At 45.7% G+C, this 17937-nt stretch overlaps 1 protein-coding gene across 2 annotated transcripts in view; it reads left to right on the plus strand.

Annotated features, from left to right (window-relative positions):
- ANO4 (anoctamin 4) overlaps positions 1–14841 on the plus strand; it is a 394529-nt gene extending 379688 nt beyond the window's left edge. For both annotated transcript variants that reach the window (XM_077265595.1, XM_077265596.1), the window contains one exon: positions 14276–14841. The gene's annotated coding sequence lies outside the window, so the exon portion shown is untranslated. The remainder of the gene's footprint in view (positions 1–14275) is intronic.
- Positions 14842–17937: the final 3096 nt, after the last annotated feature.

Genomic DNA, 17937 nt, shown 5'->3' on the forward strand with positions numbered 1-17937 from the left:
ATGAAATCCATAGAGATGTGTGTCCAAGGTCTCTTCGGGACAGGCAAGGGCAAGAGCAACCCGCTGGCACGAGAACAGCAAGGCTTAGCTCGAGCACAAGTTCCACAGGACTGCACAAATGACCGCACATCCCTTGACAAGGAAGGCCACCAAAAGGACCTGGCCACCAGATCTCTGGTGCCAAAAATTCCCGGGTGCCCTGCCAACACTGAGGAATGAACCTCGGAAATGACTCTGCTGGTCCATTTAGCAGGCACAAACAATCTGTCAGATGGACAAGAGTCAGGCCTACCAGCCTGAAATCTCTGCAACACACGCCGCAGATCAGGAGAAATAGCTGACAAGATAACTCCTTCCTTAAGAATACCCACAGGTTCAGCGACTCCAGGAGCATCAGGCACCCAGCTCCTAGACAGAGCATCGGCCTTCACATTCTTAGAACCTGGTAAATACGAGACCACAAAGTCAAAACGGGAGAAAAACAATGACCAGCGGGCCTGTCTAGGATTCAGGCGTTTAGCAGACTCGAGATACATCAGATTTTTGTGATCAGTCAAGACCACCACACGATGCTTAGCACCCTCGAGCCAATGACGCCACTCCTCAAATGCCCACTTCATGGCCAACAACTCCCGATTGCCCACATCATAATTTCGCTCTGCCGGCGAAAACTTCCTGGAGAAAAAGGCACAAGGTCTCATAGTAGAGCAACCAGGGCCTCTCTGCGACAAAACGGCCCCTGCCCCAATCTCCGAAGCATCCACCTCCACCTGAAAGGGAAGTGAGGTGTCAGGTTGGCACAAAACAGGCGCCGAAATAAACCGGCGTTTCAACTCCTGGAAAGCCTCCACGGCAGCAGGAGCCCAGTTAGCTACATCAGAGCCTTTCTTGGTCATATCCGTCAATGGTTTAACAACGCTAGAAAAATTTGCGATAAAACGACGGTAGAAGTTAGCAAAACCCAAGAACTTCTGAAGACTCTTAACTGACGAGGGTTGAGTCCAATCATGAATAGCTCGGACCTTGACTGGGTCCATCTCCACAGCAGAAGGGGAAAAAATGAACCCCAAAAAGGGAACCCTCTGTACACCAAAGAGACACTTTGAGCCTTTAACAAACAAAGAATTTTCACGCAAAATCTTAAAAACCATCCTGACCTGCTCCACATGCGAGTCCCAATCATCAGAAAAAACCAGAATATCATCCAGATAAACAATCAAAAATTTATCCAGATACTTCCGGAAAATGTCATGCATGAAGGACTGAAAAACTGAAGGTGCATTAGAGAGCCCAAATGGCATCACCAAGTACTCAAAATGACCTTCGGGCGTATTGAATGCGGTTTTCCATTCATCGCCTTGCTTAATGCGCACAAGGTTGTACGCACCACGAAGGTCTATCTTGGTGAACCACCTGGCACCTTTAATCCGGGCAAACAAGTCTGACAACAGCGGCAAAGGATACTGAAATTTGACAGTGATCTTGTTTAAAAGCCGATAGTCAATACAAGGCCTCAAAGATCCGTCCTTTTTGGCCACAAAAAAGAATCCCGCACCAAGAGGGGAAGAAGAAGGACGGATATGCCCCTTCTCAAGAGACTCTTTGATATATGAACGCATCGCGGTATGTTCAGGTACCGACAAATTAAACAGTCTCCCCTTAGGAAACTTACTGCCAGGAATCAAATCTATTGCACAGTCACATTCCCTATGAGGAGGCAGTGCACTGGACTTAGACTCGCTGAAGACATCCTGATAATCAGACAAATACGCCGGAACTTCCGAAGGCGTAGAAGAAGCAATAGACAAGGGCAGGGAATCTCCATGAATTCCATGGCAGCCCCAACTTGACACCGACATTGCCTTCCAGTCCAAGACTGGATTATGGGTCTGTAACCATGGCAAACCCAAAACAACCAAATCATGCATCTTATGCAGAACAAGAAAACGTATCACCTCCCGATGTTCGGGAGTCATGCACATGGTAACCTGTGTCCAATACTGCGGTTTATTTTTTGCCAAAGGCGTAGCATCAATACCCCTAAGAGGGATAGGATTTTCTAATGGCTCCAGAACAAAACCGCAGCGCTTGGCAAATGACAGATCCATCAGACTCAGGGCAGCACCTGAGTCTACAAACGCCATGACAGGATACGATGACAGTGAGCAAATCAAAGTTACAGATAGAATAAATTTAGGTTGCAAATTACCAATGGCGACAGGACTAACAACCCTAGTAAGACGTTTAGAGCATGCTGAGATAACATGTGTAGAATCACCACAGTAGTAACACAAGCCATTCTGGCGTCTATGAATTTTCCGCTCATTTCTAGTCAGGATTCTATCACATTGCATTAAATCAGGTGCCTGTTCAGACAACACCATGAGGGAATTTGCGGTTTTGCGCTCCCGCAACCGCCGGTCGATTTGAATTGCCAGGGCCATGGAATCATTCAGACCTGTGGGAATGGGAAAACCCACCATCACATTCTTAATGGCTTCAGAAAGGCCATTTCTGAAATTTGCAGCCAATGCACACTCGTTCCACTGGGTCAGCACGGACCATTTCCGAAATTTTTGGCAATACACTTCAGCCTCGTCCTGGCCCTGAGACATAGCCAGCAAGGCTTTTTCTGCCTGAATCTCAAGATTGGGTTCCTCATAAAGCAAACCGAGCGCCAGAAAAAACGCATCAATATCAGCCAATGCCGGATCTCCTGGCGCCAGCGAGAAGGCCCAATCCTGAGGGTCGCCCCATAAAAAAGAAATAACAATTTTCACTTGCTGAGCGGAGTCTCCAGATGAACAGGGTCTCAGGGACAAAAACAATTTACAATTATTCCTGAAATTTCTAAATTTAAATCGGTCTCCGGAAAACAGTTCAGGAATCGGTATCTTAGGTTCTGACATAGGATTTCTGAAAACATAATCTTGTATGCCCTGCACACGAGCAGTAAGCTGGTCCACACCTGTAATCAAGGTCTGGACATTCATGTCTGCAGCAAACACAAGCCACTCAAAGGTAAAGGGGAAAAGAAAAAAAAAATGAGAAAAAGGAAAAAAAACCTCAGAATTTTCTTTCTTATAATCCCGCTTCTGCAATGCATTTAACATTTAATACTGGCCTGGCAAACTGTTATGACCCCAATGGCGAGGGTCTCAGAGGAACAAGTAAGTCTGCGAAGTACAAAAATCCAGCTCATAGGGCAGTGGTAACTGGGTTGACCATATATCTACTCCTAACGCCAACACTAGAAGTAGCCGGGGAACATGCCTACGTTGGTCGCTAGATGTCTCGCGCCAGCCGGAGGACTAACTACCCCTAGAAGAGGAAAACAAAGACCTCTCTTGCCTCCAGAGAATAGACCCCAAAAGTTGGATACAAGCCCCCCACAAATAATAACGGTGAGGTAAGAGGAAATGACAAACACAGAGATGAACTAGGTTTAGCAAAGAGAGGCCCACTTACTAATAGCAGAATGTAGTAAGATAACTTATATGGTCAACAAAAACCCTATCAAAAATCCACACTGGAAATTCAAGAACCCCCGAACCGTCTAACGGCCCGGGAGGAGAACTCCAGCCTCCCTAGAGCTTCCAGCAAGGTTAGGATACAGATAATGTACAAGCTGGACAAAAATGCAAACAAAAACAAATAGCAAAAAGCAAGAAAGCAGACTTAGCTTAATCTAGCAGGAACCAGGATCAGTAGACAAGAGCACAACAGATTAGCTCTGATTACAACGTTGCCAGGCATTGAACTGAAGGTCCAGGGAGCTTATATAGCAACACCCCTGAACTAACGGCCCAGGTGAGCATACAAGGGATGACTGACATACCCAGAGTCAAATCACTAGTAACCACTAGAGGGAGCCAAAAAGCAAATTCACAACAGTCGGCGTCTCATGAAACCCGACCCGATCCCTGTGTGGGGTCGGCCATGCGGTACGCGATCTTGGCGCCAAAGTCGCGTTTCGTATGACGCGTTTAGCGCCATTTTTTCAGCCAATGAAGGAGTGTGGGCAGAGTGATGACATAGGGGTTAGGGGCGTGCACGGCTATCATCAATTTATCGCTTGTGCGCAGTAGGGATTTGCAATGTGTAACACAAGATTTTCTGTGCTGGGACGGAGGGGAATATGGGAGAGAGAGAGAGAGAGAGAGAGAGAAAAAGAGAGAGATCCCCATTGACGTGCATAGGGTTTCGTGTTCCGGCCGATCCTCGACTTTTTGGAGTAATCGGCCGATTTCGCCCGACTCGACTTTTCAAAAAGTCGGGTTTCGCAAAACATGACTCGACCCTAAAAAGGTCAAGGTCGCTCAACCCTAATTAAGATGTGCAAGGTCATTTAATGAATTTGGCACTTCTTTTGAGTGGAACTGGAGTAACATTTCTGTTGAAAAATTTACAGTACTTTCATGTATTGAAAGGTGAATGGAAGATGGAAGTCCCGATTCACATATAGGCAAGACAAGATTCTGAAACATCTACTGTTACGTTTGCTGACAAATTCAGACATACCCAATAAAAGTCTATGGATTCTGTTATAAGCAGAAGCCACTGCGCCTGTGCCTTAGAATAAGTGGCAGAACAAGGTGTGTATGGAATCCTAAGATTCCTGTACAATCTTAGATAGCACAGTTGTAATTCTTACTAAGTTTATTTCGGTATATTGCAAAAATACATGGAATAAAGGAATATAACCAGTGAAAAAGATAAATAGCTTTTTAATTTTCACATTCACAGAAATACAAAACAGCCATAGATCACTTGTCAAGTCAGAAATATATATATATATATATATATATATATATATATATATATATATATATATATATATATATATATATATATATATAACTTGAAAAAGAACTGTTGTATGAAATGAACCGTTACAGGTCGAAAAAATTCAGAAATAATTCCTTTGGTATGACTTTTAATCAACACAGCATTCTGATATTTCAACAGGGGTATATACATATATTGTGGCAGGTCGGCTCACTTAGCTGCTCCACGAGGTGGACACAGGCACGTGTGGGTTAAAAGTCTCTGGGTGGTTTACTGTATCATAAACCACAAAATGGTAACAGAAAAAAACAGCTTGTTAGGGTTTGCGGAACGCACCGAATATATTTATTGATGTGATTGGTGCGTTCGCAACCCGGGATCCACCGTGCAGGAAATATCCTGCCGCTAAGTGAATGGCAGCACAATATGGCGGTATTAACCAGCTCTGTTAGCTTCACAGAGTGGCAGAGAAAGCAAAGCTCTGTGCCCTGTTAACTCTCACACAGACACAGGCTAACTACCCAGAAGAGAGCAGTCAGTGGTCATGCATGCACACAACACTCCTCGCCGGAGGTGCCAGCATTCTAGGGGCTTATTTCAGCCGGGTCCCTGAATACTCTCATACACAATCTCCTCGCCGGAGGTGCCAGCATTCTAGGGGCTTATTTCAGCCGGGTCCCTGAACACATTCACGCATATGACCACAGTGGCGCAAAGCATGTAACTTTAGAAGATACTAGCGCATGGCCGTGCAGCCATGCGAGCCTTAAATAGCTGCAGCACGTACAGGACCTTCCAAAAGAGGACCAATGGGATACTGCTACAGAGCCTGCGTACCTACAGGACCTTCCTAGAAAGACCAATAGATTTGGCTGCAGTACCTGAACATGTGACCCTTGATCTCCACTGAGAGATCTTACCCTGGGCATGCTCAGTGTGTGTAAAGCAGGACTTAGTCCCAGAAAAGCCTGTTCACCGTAGATCAGTGCAGGGTACAATAGCAGAGCCTGGAGAGGCAGCAAAAACCCTTTGCACTGAACCAGACTCAGTGAGACGCTGGGACCGATGTCTCCGCTGAGCAGGCTCCACTGCGGCTGATGGAGAATGGGAGACCGCAGCAGACACGGATCGAGATTCCCCCTGTGCAGCAGAGGAAACTCGACTCCTAACATTACCCCCCCTCCTTGAGCCTCGCTACGCTCAAAAGCTGCAATGAGCAGCGGAGCCCGAATGTGCTCCACAGGTTCCCAGGTTCTATCCTCAGGACCGTGACCCTTCCAATCCACCAGATAAAATTTCTTGCCACGTACCACCTTGCACCCCACGACAGCATTCACCTCAAACTCATCCGTGGATGAACCGATGTCCCGGCAGATGACTCAGAAAACCGGGACAAATGAACGGGCTTTAAGAGGGAAACGTGAAAGGTATCGGTGATACCAAGGCGTGGAGGAATAGCCAAACGGTAGACCACAGGGTTCACCTGTTCCAGAACTTTGAACGGGCCAATGTAGCGAGGTGCAAACTTAGTGGACTCAACTCGCAGCCTGATGTTACGGGCGGAGAGCCACACTAAGTCGCCAGGAGCAAAGGTCGGAGCGGGGCGCCGGTGAGTATCAGCCGAGACCCTCATTCTCTCCTTGGAGGCCCGGATGGCATCCTGTGTGCGGTCCCAGATGTCACGTACCTCCACCGCCCAGTCTGCCACCCTAGAATCGGTGGATGACACGGGCATGGGCACAGGGACACCCGGATGCTGGCCGTAATTAAGGAGAAAATGAGTCTGACCAGTGGAATCGGCTACGGCGTTGTTCAAGGCAAATTCTGCCCAAGGTAGCAAAGATGCCCAGTCATCCTGCCTAGCAGAGACAAAATGTCGTAAGTATGTCACCAGAGTCTGATTGGTTCTCTCTACCAACCCATTCGTCTCGGGATGATATGCAAAGGAGAGATTCAGCTCTATGCTGAGTAAACGGCAGAGCTCTCTCCAAAACCGAGACGCAAACTGGGGACCCCGGTCGCTGACAACTTTATCAGGCATTCCATGTAAGTGGAAAATATGTTTAATGAACAACGCCGCCAAGGCCCGTGCAGAAGGTAACCGTGGTAGCGGCACCAAATGCACCATTTTCGAGAAATGATCGGTGATGACCCAAATGATGGTACAGCCGCGAGACTTGGGCAAACCCACCACAAAGTCCATCCCGACCATCTCCCAGGGCCTGTCTGCCACCGGCATGGGGTAAAGTAACCCAGCAGGCCGTTGTCGTGAAGACCGATTCTGGGCGCAGGAGACACACGCCCGAATATAGTCCTCGACGTCACGGGACATATGCGGCCACCAGTACGTCCTCGCCAAAAGCTCAGATGTCCTCTTGGTTCCAAAATGTCCACCTACTCTGGACGAGTGAGCCCAAGAGAGAACCTCCGGTCGCAAATTCGCTGGTACGAAAGTCTTGCCCGGGGGCACGGACTCTAGCGAAACCGGAGCCACAGTTCTCAGGCTCTCAGAGGGGACAATAAGCTGAGGCTCCTCATCCTCCTCCTCAGATGACACTACGGAGCGGGAGAGAGCGTCGGCACGAATGTTCTTCTCCCCAGAGAGAAAATGGAGAGTAAAATGGAACCGGGAGAAGAACAGGGACCACCTGGCCTGGCGAGAATTCAGCCGCTGGGCCGTCTGTATGTACACCAAGTTTTTGTGGTCGGTGAATACTTGGAAGGGAAAGCGAGCTCCCTCCAAGAGGTGTCTCCACTCAGAAAAAGCCAACTTCATTGCTAGCAACTCCCTGTCCCCGATGGAATAATTCCTCTCCGCTGGTGTGAAGGTCTTGGAGAAGAAGAAGCAAGGATGCTTCCGACCTTGAGCATCCTTTTGGAAAAGGACTGCTCCAGCACCAACGGATGAGGCATCCACCTCCATTATAAATGGCTTATCTACATCGGGGCGATGTAGAATAGGAGCGCTAGCGAAGTGTGACTTAATCGAAAGGAATGCCTTGGAGACATCCTCCGACCACAACTTGGGATTTGCTCCCTTCTTGGTGAGGGCAACCAAGGGAGCTACCAAAGTTGAAAAGTGTGGAATGAACTGGTGATAGTAATTGATGAACCCCATAAAGCGCTGCACCGCTTTAAGTGAATGGGGTTCCTGCCAGTCCATCACAGCCTGTAGTTTGCCAGGATCCATAGCCAAACCCTGGGCAGAGATGATATAACCAAGGAATGGCAAGGACTCCTGCTCAAATACACACTTCTCCAACTTGGCGTAGAGGGAGTTTGCCCGTAAGAGGTCGAAGACTTTGCGAACATCTCTCCGGTGGGAGTCAATATCTGGAGAGTAGATGAGAATATCATCCAGATAGACTATGACCGAGGTGGTGAGCATCTCCCGGAAGATGTCGTTCACAAAGTCTTGGAAAACGGCTGGGGCATTACAGAGCCCGAAGGGCATCACCAGATATTCATAGTGCCCATCCCTGGTGTTAAAAGCCGTCTTCCACTCGTCCCCCTGACGGATGCGAATCAGGTTATAAGCACCCCGCAGATCTAATTTAGTAAATACCCTTGCTCCCCGTAGCCTATCAAAGAGCTCAGATATCAGGGGTAGTGGGTACTTGTTTTTAACGGTGATGGCGTTAAGACCCCTGTAGTCAATGCATGGACGTAATTCTCCACTCTTCTTCTGCACAAAGAAGAACCCAGCCCCTGCAGGTGACACTGACTTCCTAATAAAACCTCTTGCCAGATTCTCTTGGATATACTGAGACATTGCCTCCGTCTCCGGGAGAGATAACAGATAGACGACCCCAGGGAGGCTCAGCACCAGGCAAGAGATCGATAGGACAGTCATAGGGGCGGTGAGGCGGAAGGGTCTCCGCAGCCCTTTTGGAGAACACGTCCGCATAAGGCCAATAGTGCTTGGGGAGAGAGGAAAGATCTGCGGGTACCTCAGTTGTAGCAACCTGAACGCACTCCTTCTGACATCTACCCTCACAGGATTCACTCCATCCCAAAATTTTCCCTGAGGACCACTCTATATGAGGAGAATGAAAACGAAGCCAGGGTATCCCCAACAGGACCTCATCAACTCCCTCAGGATGGACCAAAAGAGAAATCTCCTGATGTGATGGAGATACAGAAAGAGTGAAAGGGATGGTTTGGTGTGCAATCTGTGAAGGTAGTGTCGACCCGTTTACCACTCGAATGGTTATTGGCTTGGCGAGCATCACCAGGGGTATTGCGTGTTGCTGAGCGAAAGCGGATGACATAAAATTACCCTCCGCCCCAGAGTCCACGCAAAGCTCTACCATAAGAGTGGATGGGCCTATGGTAATTGTCCCCTTGAAGGACAATTTTGAGGTAAACGTCGCCGTGTCTAATGTACCTCCTCCAACTGCCACTAGACGCTGACGTTTCCTCGACCGCTGCGGACACTTGGAGGCAAGATGTCCGGACTGTCGGCAAACATGACAGACCTTAAGGGCACGAGCGGCCTGGGACTTAGACCCCGCTCGCGACCCCTCTATGGTCTCATGTGACTCGGGCGCCTGGACCGGAGATTCCAAAGGTCTGGCGAAGGTGGGAGCCAGCTGAAACCTCTGCTTACACTGGGCTCGCTCCAACCCTCGCTCGTGAAAACGAAGGTCTATGCGAGTTGATATAGATATGAGCTCCTCCAGTGTAGCGGGAATCTCCCTAGTGGCCAAAGCGTCTTTCACATGGTCAGCCAGCTCCCTCCAAAATACTGGGATGAGGGTTTTATCTGACCACTCCAACTCAGATGCTAAAGTCCGGAAGAGAATGGCAAATTGGCTGACCATGGTCGAACCCTGAGTCAATGCCAGCAGTTGGAGCGCCGTATCATGGGTGACTTGAGGTCCTACGAAGACCTGCTTCAGAGTGCCCAGAAACCGAGGAACACTCTGCACCACATGATCGTTGCGCTCCCACAGCGTAGCCCACTCCAAAGCTCTGTCCGATAGGAGAGAAATTACAAATCCCACCTTTGCCCGCTCTGTGGGAAAATGTGCAGCCAGGAGCTCGAGATGTATACCGCACTGGCTCACGAATCCCCTACAGGACTTACTGTCCCCAGAGAATTTTTCAGGTAACGGAAGGTGGGATAAGGTCGGAACAGAGGTGGCAGTGGGTAAAGCTGCTGCAGCCACGCTAGCAGCCTGAACAGCAATTGCGGTAACATCCACCGCCGAGGTTGCACGCTCGAGAGACGCCAACCGGCCCTCCAGCAGCTGGATGTACCCCTGCAATCGCTGTTCATCTGCCATTACTTAGCCAGATCCTGGTGCTAGTATACTGTTAGGGTTTGCGGAACGCACCGAATATATTTATTGATGTGATTGGTGCGTTCGCAACCCGGGGTCCACCGTGCAGGAAATATCCTGCCGCTAAGTGAATGGCAGCACAATATGGTGGTATTAACCAGCTCTGTTAGCTTCACAGAGCGGCCGAGAAAGCAAAGCTCTGTGCCCTGTTAACTCTCACAGAGACACAGGCTAACTACCCTGAAGAGAGCAGTCAGTGGTCATGCATGCACACAACACTCCTCGCCGGAGGTGCCAGCATTCTAGGGGCTAATTTCAGCCGGGTCCCTGAATACTCTCATACACAATCTTTTTGCCGGAGGTGCCAGCATTCTAGGGGCTTATTTCAGCCGGGTCCCTGAACACATTCACGCATATGACCACAGTGGCGCAAAGCATGTAACTTTAGAAGATACTAGCGCATGGCCGTGCGGCCATGCGAGCCTTAAATAGCTGCAGCACGTACAGGACCTTCCAAAAGAGGATCAATGGGAGACTGCTACAGAGCCTGCGTACCTACAGGACCTTCCTAGAAAGACCAATAGATTTGGCTGCAGTACCTGAACATGTGACCCTTGATCTCCACTGAGAGATCTTACCCTGGGCATGCTCAGTGTGTGCAAAGCAGGACTTAGTCCCAGAAAAGCCTGTTCACCGTAAATCAGTGCAGGGTACAATAGCAGAGCCTGGAGAGGCAGCAAAAAACCTTTGCACTGAACCAGACTCAGTGAGACGCTGGGACCGACGTCTCCGCTGAGCAGGCTCCACTGCGGCTGATGGAGAATGGGAGACCGCAGCAGACACGGATCGAGATTCCCCCTGTGCAGCAGAGGAAACTCGACTCCTAACACAGCTTTTCTGGCTCAAAAGGAAACAAAAAGTTCATAAGCAGTCCTGCCCAGCACTTCTGGGCCAACACTTATGGCAGCTCTCTCAGGTGCATCAGCCTAAGGCTTGCTTGCCTCTACACAACACAGAGCACAGAAAATGAAACTGGCTGGACATTTATTTCCCCTCCAGCCACACCATGGTGTGGAGATATGGTGGGTATGCGTCCCGCCCATCTCTGACCTACCCACCATGAAAGATTGATTTAGAAGAACATGGCACTCTTAGGCTGTGGTGCTGATGGTGCACAAGTCAGGTACCCAACCCGTCAATATATAATAACAAACTTGGCACTCGGTATATGAAAAATAGAAGTTCACAATTTTTGTCTGGATGCACAATAAAAGGAACTTCTATTTTTCATATACCGAGTGCCAAGTTTGTTACTATACACTACCCACCCTGAAAGCCAGGCCCATATAGCAACTGGATTGCTCTCAGCACATATCATGCTGGAGAAAACACTTATGGCTTTCACATTATATATATATATATATATATATATATATATATATATATATATATATATATATATATATATATATTTCTAAAGCCACTTTCTCACTTCCAAACTTTATTACTGGTATGGTATTTTTGGGTTGATATGTAGTGCCTTTTGGCTTCCAAACATGGTACTTATTATGGCATTTAAAGAGTTAAATTTTTGACTCATCTGTCCAAACTATATTTTTTCAGTATTTCACAGGTTTGCCTGAATGTTGTTGAGCAAACTTTAGACACACTTGAACATGTTTTTGTTCAGCAATTGAGTCTTGCGTGATGAGCTGCATACACGCCATGAAGGTTGAGTGCATTACTTATAGTTTTTTTTTAAACAACTGTACCTGCTTATTCCAGGTAGCGCTCCACAGGTGGTCCTTGGCTCTTGGATAACTCTTCTTATAATTATTTTCTTCCTATCTGAAATCTGGCAGGGAGCACCTAAATCGTGGCTAGTTTGTCGTGAAATGATGTTCTTTCCACTTCCAGATTATGGCCCCAACAGTGCTCACTGGACCCTTCAGTAGTTTAGAAATTCTTCTATAACCAATGTTATCAGTATGTTTTGCAACAATAAGGTTGCAAAGGTCTTGAGACAGCTCACTGGTTTTACCCATCATGAGATGTTTATTGTGTAGCAACTGGGTAATGAGACACCTTTTTTTATAGGCCATCAGTTGAATTAGCTGATATTGTTTTGCACTATGTGGCAGGATTGCTTTCTAATTACTGATAGATTTCAGCTAGTGTCATGACTTTCCATAGCTTTTTGCACCTTTCTTTCTTCAGGTGTTCAATACTTTTTTACTGTGTAATTTTTCATTATTACACATAACTTAATTTATTGACAGCTATGGTTTGTCTTTGCCTGTGTGGATTGTGTGGCTTGTTATCGACACCTGGTGAGAATTTCATGTTCTGGTGAGAATTTCATGTTAATAGCACCTTTAGAAATATATATATTATATATATTAAACTTTTTTTAAGTATATATATCATATATATATATATATATATATATATATATATATATATATATATATATATATATTATGGTAGAGCGGCTGTCTCAGTGGTACACAAAGGTAGAAATGGAACATTGTCTTCTTAAGAACATCCTTGGTTTATTAAGTGCAGCATAAACCTAGTTGGGGAAAAAGTAAACAGGGCCCTCTGGGCAAAATAGCAAAATAAAACACAGTCCTTCTCCTAGCAGGGATCAGCCCATTCAGGGTTAGCAATGTCCACGGTTCAGGTCCTTTAACCCAGGCACCAACACTTCTCTGGACTGTTCCTCTCCAGACGCTGAACACCACTGCCTTTGAAGTCCAGCTACTTAAGACCCAGACCACACCCTGGAGTGGAGATAAGTTGGACTTCATCCCACCCGCTCTATGGATGTCCACATAAAAGCCAGCCCATTATAACAAATTAGCTTAACCCCTCACCGCACTTAGTGTGCTGGTGGAAAAAATCATTATATATTTATGCAATGGATATAAAAAGATTAAAATGTCATGTTTTGTCATGTAATAAAATCATGCCAAGAAAAAACTTGCAGAACTTCAGTATCACCTTTAGTGTCACTGTAATGTTATCAGGTGGAAAAAGAAAAAAAACGATTTAAAGTAATGTGGTTGCATAAGTACACGCACCCATAAACTAATACTTTGTTGAGGACCATTTGAATGTTTGACAGCATTCAATCTTTTTCGGTAGTAGTCTATCAGCATGGCACATCTAAAATTTGCAATCCATGCACTCTCTACTATGCAGTAGTGCTCCGAATGTGTCAGATTGTGAGAGCATCTCTTGTGTAAAGCTTTCTTCTGGTCAACCCCACCATATTTAATTAAATTAAGGTCTGGGCTCTGGGTGGGCCTTTCCAAACCTTTGATTTTTTTGTTGTTGAAAGTACACTTAGGGTCATTGTCATGTTAAAAGGTGAAATTCCTCTTCATATTCAGCTTTTTAGCAGACGGCCTGAAAGTTTTGATGCAAAATTGACTGATATCTAGAACTGACTAATTTCCCACTTCGAGCTGCTGAAAAACAGCCATAAAGCATAATGCTTTTTCCACCATGCTCCACTGTGGGTATGGTATTCTTTTGGTGATGCATAGTGTTAGCATACTTTTTGGAATTATGGTAAAAAAAAGTTCAAACTTTGTCTCATCAGACCATAACACGTTTTCCGACAAAATTTTGGCAGACTTGATGTAGGTTTTGTCAAAACACAGCCGAGCTTGGATGTTTTTGTAAGAAACGGCTTCTGTCTTCAAACTCTACCCCACAGACCAGACATAAGAAGAATACTGGAGATTGTTGTTACATGTGGTGCCGGGCAAGCTAGTTCTTGCCAGAGATTCCTGCAGCTACTTTAATTTTGCTGTAGGCCTCTTGGCAGCCTCTCAGACCAAGTTTTCTTCTTTTTTGAAGGACATCGAGTTCTAGGTAATGTCATTGTTCTGCCAAATTTAAGCCACTTCTTGATGGCTGACGTCAGTGTTCCATGGTCTATATATAATGCCTTGGACATTTTTTGTACTCTTCCCCTGATGGATATCTTTTAACAAGATTAAATGCCTAGACATATGGGTCAATGATTACATCAGTGAGTTGTTGAAGCTTCCTCCTACTTAGGTTTCCGTACAAATCAGTACTGCTTAAACATTTGGGCATCAGGAGAGGCATTACATTTTTATTTCATTTTCATTTAGATCATTTGGATTCTATGCTTTTACCAAAATGAACCCTTTTCTTTTTACTTACAGAGAAAAAAAATATCACTATGTTACATCCTATTGCATGGAATCAAGATAGAAGGCTACACCTCAGCACAAGTACCAAGCAACTGATCTACTGTGAGACCAATGTGAAATTGCATCTGCTAATTACACAGCAAGCATGTGGTCACTGGAAGACATCTCGTGCTTTACAAAGTCTGGGCATAGAAATGGATAGAGTCAGACTTTTTTTTCCCACCTTTTTCTATGTTCATTTGCTTTTTTGCTTTATTTTTGTTTAACACATGTGAATAGAAATTTCATAGTTTAACATTAAGATATCTTTCATTGGATCAAAAAATTTGGAACTGCAAACCTGTTTACAGCGCAACAATTTTTTTGTACTTCAGATCCTTCTGAGGAAAGTTTCTATATTATTGTACATCCTATGTAAATGTAAATAAGTGTATATAGCGTTCAAAGAGCTACATTATTTGTACATAGCCAAAACTACAGAGAATGTTCAATTTTCAAACTTTAAATGAAGGTTTTTGGGGGGCAAAGCTACATTTTTGCTTGTATAATGTGATGCAATAAAACTGGAATATGCACCTAAATGGCTAATTATTTTCAACACTTTACATCTCGAACTGTACTTACCGTACTTAGTTTGCTTATCCACTTCTCATGAAAAATTCTAACCCGTGAAAAACAGAAATACCAATAGTTCACAATGCGTTGGTGTAATGTTACAGCTGTATGTATTTGTATTTGCATTTCTAACTTTTTTTTACTTAAGGTGTAATGTTTAGTTGTCTCTCGAGTAGCTAACAACTTTCCAATCCCTTTACTTCATGGTTTCTGGCAAAACGGGCTCTACTCCTTTAGTTACAGTTCTGGTGATAGGCAGAGCTGTAGTTTTAGTAGAACTGTACAGCTCAGCACAAGTTCTGCTGTAACACATTCAGCTATGAGTGGTTTGTTCTGAGTCTACACTGTTATCTCTGTATTTACATACAGTGGCTTGTGAAAGTATTCACCCCCTTGGCTTTTTACCTATTTTGTTACATGTTTAAAACCTGTGTTTAAATATTTTTTTAATCCGATTTGTGTGTGATGCATCAGTACTAAATATTCTAAGATGGTGAAGTGAAGGGAGAAAAATATAGGCATACATTAAATTTATGGGATCAAATAACTAGAACTTGACATGTGCATATCTATTCACCCCCATAAAAGTCAGCACTTTGTAGAGCCTCCTTTTGCGGCAATTACAGCTGCAAGTCGCTTTCGATAATTCTCTCTGAGCTTTCCACATTTCCTATTCCCATTTGGTTAGTACATCCCTACCCCTCCATATACTCCTCTCTACCTTTGGTGACTGATGTGTATGTTAGTTGCTTTTTGTTAACCCCTGTATGTCTAATGTTTTATACATTATATAGCATGTTATAGTATTTCTGTCCTAAGCTGTCCACTCCCCTTCCCTAGGGGAAGGGGAGTGGACAGCTTAGGGTATAACAGGAGAACAGTAAGGCAGGTAGCCCAAACCTACTCACCTTTAGAGGTACCATTGGGAGCAAGGATAATTAGGACCCCAGCTTCAGGGACGGTACAGGGCCCCTTTCCCTAATCTCATACAGTCACAATGTCACATTTTACTGGCCCCACATTTTTGGAACTTGACATGGATCCCGTCGCTAACCTTGCGAGACAGGTGCAGGGTTTGCTGAACCGGAACCTAAAGTGGTACAGGATAAATTTGTCTCATTCCTGGAAGCCTTTAAGCTCTATTTCAGACTTCGCACCCTGTGATCTGGGAGTGAGGTATGGGGATTGTTGTCTCTCTCATTCAAGGGTACCCTCAATCCTGGGCCTTCTCACTCCCATCCGACTCAATGTGACTTCATTTGGTGGATGGATTTTTCATGGCTCTTGGCCTCATTTATGATGACCCAGACCGGGTCTCCCTTGCGGAATCTGAACTATGTAAAATCCAGAAAGGAGACCGACCGGCATAGGAATTTTGTTCAGAATTACGTAGATGGGCTCCTGACAATCAGCGGAATGGCCCTGCCATTAGGAGTCAGTTTTGTCAGGGCCTGTCTGAATGGTTATAAGATATATTGGCACAGTACGAAACTGCAGCATCGTTGGACATGGCTTTTGCCCTACATATAGACAGACGCCTCAGGGATAGATCTGTAGTGAACCCACCCTCTGTGATACTTCCTAGAAATGAAGTTCTCCCCGTGTGCTCTGAAGAACCTAGTTAGGGGGGCGTCCCCCTGTTATGGGTCTCTTAGGGTTCACCGCAAAAGGGGGTATGCTTTTACAGTTGCTAAAAGGGTAATTTTATTGGGGTTTGTCTGTCTATACCTAAACACCAGAAACCGGTGGAAAACTTCTCACCCCAGGTTTTGTGGAGGATTACAACCTGGGCATATATATTTCCTCCACAAGTGTGTTTCTTTTTATCCTACCTGCAGAAGTGGTTATAAGTTAAGTTATAAGTTGAGACCTTATCTGTCCTACTGGATAGTGGGGCAGGATGCAATATGGTGGATGCTCAGTACCCTCAGATCCATGGTCTCACCTGTAGTAAGCTGACAAAGTCCATTCCCATATTTGTGATAGACTCTGCACCTCTTGGTCAAGGAAGCTTTACGCAAATGGCGCATAAGGTGAACCTTCATGTAGGGGCTCTTCACAGGGAGCTCCTTTCCTGTTACCTTCTGGAAGGCCTCCCTACTCCTATTATGTTGGGTCTTCCCTTATTCACTATGCATAATCCAGTCATACACTGGCAGGCCAGAGAGATAATTAAAGGGAACCTGTCAGCAGGACTGTGCTCAGTAACTTACAGACACTGTCAGGTCGGCGCCATTATACTGATTAAAATGATACCTTGGTTGATTAAATCCATCTTGTGGTGGTTATTTCAGTTTTCAGTTTATGAGATTCTCATGCTTCGGGGCGGGCCTGTGCAGGGGATCTTTATGTGGTGCTCTGCTTAGGTATTCATACTGATGGCTTATGACAGGTCACTGATCCCTCAGTAAAGGTACAGATGATTGACCTCGGGGAGACCAAAACATCCAACACCGCAGAGACACCATCAAGTGTTTCTCAATGCAGTGATCCAGAACACTGCCCCAATATGCAAATGCATGTAGGGTAGCTGCGGAGACACCATCAAGTGTTTCTCAACGCAAGCAATGAATAGCCAGGCCTTTCCCCGGGAAGGAACAACCACAGGAAGGGCAGCATCCGATAAAGGAAAACATCCAATAAAGGAAGACCACCTATGCAAAGCATGGTATCCATCCATAGACAGCTGTTTTGGGGTTTTTGACCCTCATCAGAGTGGAGTAGGAAACTGGCTATCAGGAGCAGTGCCTAGTAAAAAGGCTGTAAAGGTACAGATGATTGACCTCGGGGAGACCAAAACATCCAACACCGCGGAGACACCATCACGTGTTTCTCAACGCTGTGATCCAGAACACTGCCCCAGTGTTCTGGATCACTGCGTTGAGAAACACATGATGGTGTCTCCGCGGTGTTGGATGTTTTGGTCTCCCCGAGGTCAATCATCTGTACCTTTACAGCCTTTTTACTAGGCACTGCTCCTGATAGCCAGTTTCCTACTCCACACTGATGAGGGGCAAAAACCCCGAAACAGCTGTCTGTGGATGGATACCATGCTTGGC

The sequence above is a fragment of the Ranitomeya variabilis genome, chromosome 5 (genome assembly GCF_051348905.1).
Source record: "Ranitomeya variabilis isolate aRanVar5 chromosome 5, aRanVar5.hap1, whole genome shotgun sequence".
In the NCBI taxonomy this organism is placed as follows: Eukaryota; Metazoa; Chordata; class Amphibia; order Anura; family Dendrobatidae; genus Ranitomeya; species Ranitomeya variabilis.